We start from the raw sequence: 9552 nt of genomic DNA on the forward strand, positions 1-9552 counted from the left end.
TTGATCATGTTAGGCAGCTCACAAGATCTAACAATGATAGCACAATGAGGAGAAGACAACCATCTAGCTACTGCTATGGACCCATGTCCAGGGGTGAACTACTCACACATCAATCTGGAGGCGACCATGGCAGTGTAGAGTCCTCCGGGAGATGATTCCCCTCTCCGGCAGGGTGCCGGAGGCGATCTCCTGAATCCCCCGAGATGGGATTGGCGGCGGCGGCGTCTCTGGAAGGTTTTTCGTATCGTGGCTCTCGGTACTGGGGCTATTATCGACGAAGGCTTAAGTAGGCGGAAGGGTAGGTCAGGGGGCCTCACGGGGGCCCCACACCACAGGCCGGCGCGGCCAGGGCCAGGGCCACGCCGCCCTGGTGTCTGGCCACCTCGTGGCCCCACTTCGTCTCTCCCCCGGTCTTCTGGAAGCTTCGTGGAAAAATAGGACCCTGGACGTTGATTTCGTCCGATTCCGAGAATATTTCCTTACTAGGATTTCTGAAACCAAAAGCAGCAGAAAACAGCAACTGGCTCTTCGGCATCTCGTTAATAGGTTAGTGCCGGAAAATGCATAATAATGACATATAATGTGTATAAAACATGTGAGTATCATCATAAAAGTAGCATGGAACATAAGAAATTATAGATACGTTTGAGACGTATCAAGCATCCCAAAGCTTAGTTCCTACTCGTCCCGAGTAGGTAAACGATAACAAAGATAATTTCTTAAGTGACATGCTATCATAATCTTGATCAATACTATTGTAAGCACATGTAATGAATGCAGCGATTCGAAGCAATGGTTAATGTAATGAGTAAACAACTGCATCATATAGCAAAGACTTTTCATGAATAGTACTTTCAAGACAAGCATCAATAAGTCTTGCATAAGAGTTAACTCATAAAGCAATAGATTCATAGTAAAAGCATTGAAGCAACACAAAGGAACATTAAGTTTCAGCGGTTGCTTTCAACTTGTAACATGTATATCTCATGGATATTGTCAACATAAAGTAATACTAGTAGAAATGCCCGTGCGTTGCACCGGGACAAACAAATACGCATATGCTCCAACCAATCCTCCGTGATGACACTTTTCCTTTGTGACACAATCGACAAAGGTGATCACACTTTATCTTCCATGTTAAACAAGATTAACTCTAACATGACCGTGTGAGCTCTTCGCTTCACTGACTTGTAATACCGTAAACTTGGAATGGTTGTGAGCGCCACCGCTTAATTAAAAAATATCATCACTATTTTAATTTTGGTTTAAAATTGATTGACTCGCCTTACCCCATACTTAGTATACTACCTAGTAAACATCCTCACTTTTCAAATTTTGGCTCAAAGTCTATTCAACCCCTAACCCGTACTTGATAGTATTTTTTTATGTAATTTTCTCTCTATACTCAAACCCAAACCCTCTGCTCCAAATCTTTCGGCTATTTCATGCATGCTGCAAATACTGCCAAACAAAATAATCTCGCAGCTTTGCTCAATCATATCATGTTGTTAGCTCTCACATGTCTCAAAATTCAAAATGTAATAGGACGCAAGCAAAGTAGCTTCAGCTGTAACTATCTATCTCAAAGAAGCAGTAGCATATTCACTCCTCTCTCAGCCTCTGAAAATACAAGCGCCTCCTCTTCGCTCTCTTTAGGCCACCGTGCAGAGGGAAAAAATATGAAGCTCGCATCTAAATCTGGATATGTACCTCAAATAACTTACCACTTCATCGTAAGTTACCACTTCATCGATGGAATATATCCCGATTTATCCGAGGAACTCTTCAGATCAGCTGACTATCTGAGAAAGATCAAGCAACACCGGCAATGACAGCACGAGCACCAAAGGCCATTTTAGCTCAACAGCACATCACTATTAAGATTTCCGATATACATACAACCAGGGTAATGGCATCATATCATTGTTTAAGATTCTACGGAACCAGATCGAGCAACGATGGAAGTTTTCAGTGCATGTTGCATCTAATTCCAAACGATGGGACACCTCTGATGCGTACAAATATGTGGATGAAGAAGCTGCAGTGCGAGGGGAAGACGTCAGCGGCGTAACGTAGGAGGACGCAAGCAAAGTAGCTTCAGCTGTAATTATCTGTCTCAAAGAAGCAGTAGCATATTCACTCCTCTCTCAACATCTGAAAATACAAGCGCATCCTCTTCGCTCTCTTTAGGCCACCGCGCAGAGGGAAAAAATATGAAACTCGCAGGGATGGGGTACGCGAGTCAGATAGCGCCCACGACGGACTGATTCCGATTCCCTTCTTCCTCCCGTCCGCTAAGCTCCGGCTAATCACCACCTCATGCCGGCCTTCCTGCCCTCCAGCAGTGCGCCATCTCGTCCACGATGCTCACGCATGCTCGGGGCCGTTGTACATATGTAGTCCGACAGGTAGTCAAGAGAACGACGATGGCCAACTGCGGACCTCGTAAGATCCCGGTTCCGGCTCAGAAATCAGAATCTTTGGCCCCATAATCGCTGGACTCCGTGCGCCATCAAATCGAGCCCTACTCAAAGGCCCGCCTAGTCGCGTTCAGCCGAACGCAGCAGCAGTGTCCGCCTCCACCGACCCCGCTATGTCCGCACGCGTCCCCGACGCCGCAGACGTCTTCATCCTAACATCAGTTCATCCTTTCATCTGATCTATTATCTTATATACTTCATTTCTAATTTCTAATAATTCTAAAATAAAAAGACCAACACATAATCCATGATACTGTACACTCTTTGCCAAACAATCATGATCATGAATGCCTCCTCGGACTTGGATGGCTGTTGCTGCTCGACCTTGTCTCTCATCTGCCAAAGTCGTCTGTCGAGCCACTTCCGGACCATGGCGCGCAGCTGCTGGCACTCGCCTCCCAGCAACGCGATCTTGTTCAAGATCTCCACTTGCAGCACCACGGGCGGCGTCCAAAGGAGATTACTGATTTCCATTTTTGTAACTTTCTTACTGCAGCTATCCGGCGAGTTGATGGCGATTTGCCGAACGGGGCTAGTGGGCGATGACTTAATGAACAAACACCGTTGTCGCATGTCAATCCAACAAGACATGGAAGAGGCAAATCGAATTAGAAAAACTTAACCGAACAAGCAAATCAGCTTCTCCTCAAGCTTCGACTAGAGCAATATTGTAGTGCTTCTATATCCAACAGAATCAAGATACAAACATCGATTGTATGCAACATAGCCAGCAACGTAACACGCTAGCACTCACGAGTTAGTTGCTCCTCGTTCTTCTAAAAAAAGAAGGCTAACTCCATGTTCTGCACCCACGAGCTGCTGCGCGCGGAGGTTACACGTCGGGCAAGGATCGGCCACTCCAGTGGTTGCTGAATACGGAGACGACGCGTCGGAGTCGTTTCTACCAGTCATGCGCGTGGAAGCAACGCGTCAGGCCAGAGCTTGAGTCACTAAGATGCTCCTCACGAAATCGACGCTCCCAAAGAGATTCTCACAGCGTGGTCGATACGGCTTCTGGCTGGGGTCTGTGATGACCAGGTAGATCCGGCAAAACCAGAAGTATCAGCATTGGTTCACCCACCGGTTCATGGTCACCACCTTCGTAGAGGAAGGTTACGTCCCCGACGCGGCGACGCCATGGTCCGGTTTGTGCATAGCCACCGCAGCGCAGCACGCGGGCACAACCTCTTCTGGGATGACCCGAGCACGCAGATGTGGGCGCGAGGGCACTCAACCGAGCATGGGCGCGATCTCCGTTGCTGGCTGTTCCTGCTCCAGCGCAAAGTATTCGACGTCGCTCTTTGTTGCCGATCCGGGGACAGCTGCGGTCCACATGGCAGCGTCCTTGTGCTCCATATCACCCATCCTCGTTGCCGGCCGGCACTCCGACAGCGATCAACCATGGCAGCGCTGCCCCACGATTGTAGCGCAACCTTGTTTTCGCGATGCGCCTTGTTCATGTGAGTCACGTCGCCGCCTCGTCGTCAGTATTGAATCGATATCACCCATCCTCGTTGCCGGCACTCCAACAGCGATCAACCATGGCAGCGTCGCCCCACGATTGTAGCGCAACCTTGTTTTCGCGATGCGCCTTGTTCATGTGAGTCAAGTCGCCGCCTCGTCGTCAGTATTGAATCGATTCTTGGAGGCTCGGTCGAGCCGCGTATATATACGAGCTTTCATATAGGGGTACAGTGGACATGGACTCTTTTTCTTAGCAAGGCCGGAGACCAGATCCGAGAGAGAAAAGAGTGCTAAGGCAGAAGCATCAGATCACCACGGTGCTGTCACCATGGTTTCTCGGTCGCTGCTTCCGATCAACGGCCGCCTAGCCCATGGGTCTGACGGTGAGCCTGGTCGCTGGAGTACACAGGGCGTTCGACCTAGGAAGGTGGGCATCAGATCTGGACGGTGCCGCCATCATGCTTTCCCGGCTGCCACTTCCGATCCGACGAAACGGCACGACCGTATTAATTCCCTCGACGAAATCAATTGTTGCACGATTTCTTGTTAGCTAGCTTGGAGACTTGATGCACGGCAGTCGATTGCCCCCTTATTTGAAGGCTCGATCAGGGAAGGCTAGAAAGAAGAGAACGAGTCGGGTTTGAACCGGTCTCTTCTCACGTATACCAAAGAGACACGTTTCAACGATCAATGATCGATCTCTCCTTGCGAACGAAGACGGACGACAGAAACCAGCGGTACAGAACGGACCAAACCAAGGAAACGTTAGCTCCTTTATTATTAGGTATAGATAATAAGTGCAATATGCAAGTATGTAAGAATCAATGCACAGTTAACACAAGTGTTTGCTTCTTGAGATAGAAGGAAATGGGTGAACTGACTCAACAATAAAAGTAGAAGAAAGGCCCTTCGCAGAGGGAAGCATGGGTTGCTATATTTGTGCTAGAGCTTTTATTTTGAAAACAAGAAACAATTTTGTCAACGGTAGTAATAAAGCATATGTATCATGTAAATTATATCCTACAAGTTGCAAGCCTCATGCATAGTATACCAATAGTGCCCGCACCTTGTCCTAATTAGCTCGGATTACCTGGATTATCATCGCAATACATATGTTTTAACCAAGTGTCACAATGGGGTACCTCTATGCCGCCTGTACAAAGGTCTAAGGAGAAAGCTCGCATTGGATTTCTCGCTTTTGATTATTCTCAACTTAGACATCCATACCGGGACAACATAGACAACAGATAATGGACTCCTCTTTAATGCATAAGCATTTAGCAACAAATAATATTCTCATATGAGGTTGAGGATATTTGTCCAAAACTGAAACTTCCACCATGAATCATGGCTTTAGTTAGCGGCCCAATGTTCTTCTCTAACAATATGCATACTCAAACCATTCAACTCATGGTAAATCGCCCTTACTTCAGACAAGACGAACATGCATAGCAACTCACATGATATTCAACAAAGAAATAGTTGATGGCGTCCCCAGGAGCATGGTTATCGCTCAACAGGCAACTTAATAAGAAATAAGATACATAAGTACATATTCAATACCACAATAGTTTTTAGGCTATTTGTCCCATGAGCTATATATTGCAAAGATAAAGAATGGAAATTTTAAAGGTAGCACTCAAGCAATTTACTTTGGAATGGCGGAGAAATACCATGCAGTAGGTAGGTATGGTGGACACAAGTGGCATAGTGTTTGGCTCAAGGATTTTGGATGCATGAGAAGTATTCCCTCTCGATACAAGGTTTAGGCTAGCAAGGTTGTTTAAAGCAAACACAAGTATGAACCGGTACAACAAAACTCACATAAAAGACATATTGTAAGCATTATAAGACTCTATACCGTCTTCCTTGTTGTTCGACCTTTACTAGAAAATATCTAGACCTTAGAGAGACCAATTATGCAAACCAAATTTTAGCATGCTCTATGTATTTCTTCATTAATAGGTGCAAAGTATATGATGCAAGAGCTTAAACATGAGCACAACAATTGCCAAGTATCACATTATTCAAGATGTTATACCAATTACCACATGTAGCATTTCCCGTTTCCAACCATATAACAATTTAACGAAGCAGTTCAACCTTCGCCATGAATATTATGAGTAAAGCCTAAAGACATATTTGTCCATATGCAACAGCGGAGCGTGTCTCTCTCCCACACAATGAATGCTAGGATCCAACTTTATTCAAACAAAACAAAAACAAAAACATAAAGACGCTCCAAGTAAAGCACATAAGATGTGATGGAATAAAAATATAGTTTCACTAGAGAAATCTGATAATATTGTCGATGAAGAAGGGGATGCCTTGGGCATCCCCAAGCTTAGACGCTTGAGTCTTCTTGAAATATGCAGGGATGAACCATCGGGGCATCCCCAAGTTTAGAGCTTTCACTCTCCTTGATCATATTGTATCATCCTCCTCTCTTGATCCTTGAAAACTTCCTCCACACCAAACTCGAAACAAACTCATTAGAGGGTTAGTGCATAACCAAAAATTCACATGTTCAGAGGTGACACAATCATTCTTAACACTTCTGGACATTGCACAAAGCTACTGAAAGTTAATGGAACAAAGAAATCCATCAAACATAGCAAAACAGGCAATGCGAAATAAAAGGCAGAATCTGTCAAAACAGAACAGTCCGTAAAGACGTATTTTTCTGGGGCACCAGACTTGCTCAAATGAGAAAATTCAAAACTAATGAAAGTTGCGTACATATCTGAGGATCACGCTCGTAAATTGGCATAATTTTCTGAGTTACCTACAGATACTACTGTTCAAATTTGTGACAGCAAGAAATCTGTTACTGCGCAGTAATCCAAATCTAGTATCAACTTTATCATTAAAGACTTTATTTGGCACAACAATGCAATAAAACTAAGATAAGGAGAGGTTGCTACAGTAGTAACAATTTCCAAGACTCAAATATAAAACAAAAGTACTGTAGTAAAATAATGGGTTGTCTCCCATAAGCGCTTTTCTTTAACGCCTTTCAGCTAGGCGCAGAAAGTGTGTATCAAGTGTTACCAAGAGATGAAGCATTAGCATTCTTACCAGGGGCTTTGCACCTACCCTTCTTACTCTTTGGTTTAGGAAATATATGATGGCATCCAGGTATGGAGGAACTTAGAGTGCCTTTTTCCACATCTATGATTGCTCCGAAGAGCTTTAGCAGGGATCTTCCAAGTGTGATTTGTCCTGTACCTACACATTCAATAACGAGATAATCAGTGGATACCATTTTTCCAAGAAGGTTTGTGAACACTCCTTCAGCTATTCCCTTGGGAATTATAACAGTGTTATCAGTGAGAGTTATTCCTTCTCCTCCTTCGGTAAGTCCCAGAGTGTCAAAGATTTATAAATACTTTCAGGCATAAGGCAAAATTCAGTCATAATATCACAACGAGCATCAAAAATTTTACCATCAATAGTAACTTTAATAGTGGGGTCCCACATTGATGGTTCAGAGTTTATTGGAACATAATCAAAGTGCTCACGAATCCGACCATACCCTTCTTTCAAGCAAGATACATGTGTCTCAAGAGTATTCAATCTATTATAGATACTTACAAGGGATGGATCATAATTATTAGTGGAACTAGATGATGCAACCAATTTCTTCATGGCATTAAAAGCTTGATCCCCATCACAGTGAAGGAAATCTCCTCCCACTACAGCATCTAAAGCATATCTATAATGAAGAATAAGCCCAAAATAAAAATTACTAAGAAGCAAACTTAGCGTCATTTTAGGTTCAGTTTTACTATAAGAATCAAAAATTCTAGACCAAGCTTCTTTAAAACTCTCTTCACCTCCTTGTTTAAAAGTGAAAATCGATTCCTCAGGTGATAGAGTAACAACTACAGGACTAGTCATGATAATAAAAATAAGGTAAATGAAAGTAACTAATTTTTTGTGTTTTTAATATAGCAAACAAGACAGTAAAAAAGTAAAACTAGCAACTAATTTTTTGTGTTTTTAATAGAGAACGCAAACAAGATAGTAAATAAAGTAAAACTAGCAACTGAATTTTTTTTTGTGTTTTGTTTTAGTGCAGCAAACAAAGTAGTAAATAAAAGTAAAGCAAGACAAAAACAAAATAAAGAGATTGGAAGTGGAGACTCCCCTTGCAGCGTGTCTTGATCTCCCCGGCAACGGCGCCAGAAAATATGCTGCTGACGTGGGAGTTGGATTGCAACGTCGCCAGAAAGTAGCTTCCTTGTGATGGTAAAGCACACGTCCGTTGGGAACCCCAAGAGGAAGGTGTGATGCGTACAGCAGCAAGTTTTCCCTCAGTAAGAAACCAAGGTTTATCGAACCAGTAGGAGTCAAGAAGCACGTTGAAGGTTGATGGCGGCGGAGTGTAGTGCGGCGCAACACCAGGGATTCCGCCGCCAACGTGGAACCTGCACAACACAATCCAATTACTTTGCCCCAACTTGACAGTGAGGTTGTCAATCTCACCGGCTTGCTGTAACAAAGGATTAGATGTATAGTGTGGAAGATGATATTTGCAGAAAACAGTAAAACGAGTATTGCAGTAGATTGTATTCGATGTAAAAGAATGGACCGGGGTCCACAGTTCACTAGAGGTGTCTCTCCCATAAGAAATAGCATATTGGGTGAACAAATTACAGTTGGGCAATTGACAAATAAAGAGAGCATAACAATGCACATACATGTTATGATGAGTAGTGTGAGATTTAATTGGGCATTACGACAAAGTACATATACCGCTATCCAGCATGCATCTATGCCTAAAAAGTCCACCTTCAGGTTATCATCCGAACCCCCTCCAGTATTAAGTTGCAAACAACAGACAATTGCATTAAGTATGGTGCGTGTGTAATCAACAAATACATCCTTAGATATAGAATTGATGTTTTATCCCTAGTGGCAACAGCACATCCACAACCTTAGAGGTTGCTGTCACTCCCCCAGATTTAATGGAGGCATGAACCCACTATCGAGCATAATTACTCCCTCTTGGAGTTACAAGCAATGACTTGGCCAGAGCCTCTACTAGCAACGGAGAGCATGCAAGATCATAAACAACACATAGATAGATTGATAATCAACATAGCATAGTATTCATTATTCATCGGATCCCAACAAACGCACATGTAGCATTACAGATAGATGATCTTGATCATGTTAGGCAGCTCACAAGATCTAACAATGATAGCACAATGAGGAGAAGACAACCATCTAGCTACTGCTATGGACCCATAGTCTAGGGGTGAACTACTCACACATCAATCCGGAGGCGTCCATGGCGGTGTAGAGTCCTCCGGGAGATGATTCCCCTCTCCGGCAGGGTGCCGGAGGCGATCTCCTGAATCCCCCGAGATGGGATTGGCGGCGGCGTCTCTGGAAGGTTTTCCGTATCGTGGCTCTCGGTACTGGGGCTATTATCGACGAAGGCTTAAGTAGGCGGAAGGGTAGGTCAGGGGGCCTCACGGGGCCCCACACCACAGGCCGGCGCGGCCAGGGCCTGGGCCGCGCCGCCCTGGTGTCTGGCCACCTCGTGGCCCCACTTCGTCTCTCCCCCGGTCTTCTGGAAGCTTCGTGGAAAAATAGGACC

Source organism: Lolium perenne, chromosome 3 (genome assembly GCF_019359855.2).
Source record: "Lolium perenne isolate Kyuss_39 chromosome 3, Kyuss_2.0, whole genome shotgun sequence".
In the NCBI taxonomy this organism is placed as follows: domain Eukaryota; kingdom Viridiplantae; phylum Streptophyta; class Magnoliopsida; order Poales; family Poaceae; genus Lolium; species Lolium perenne.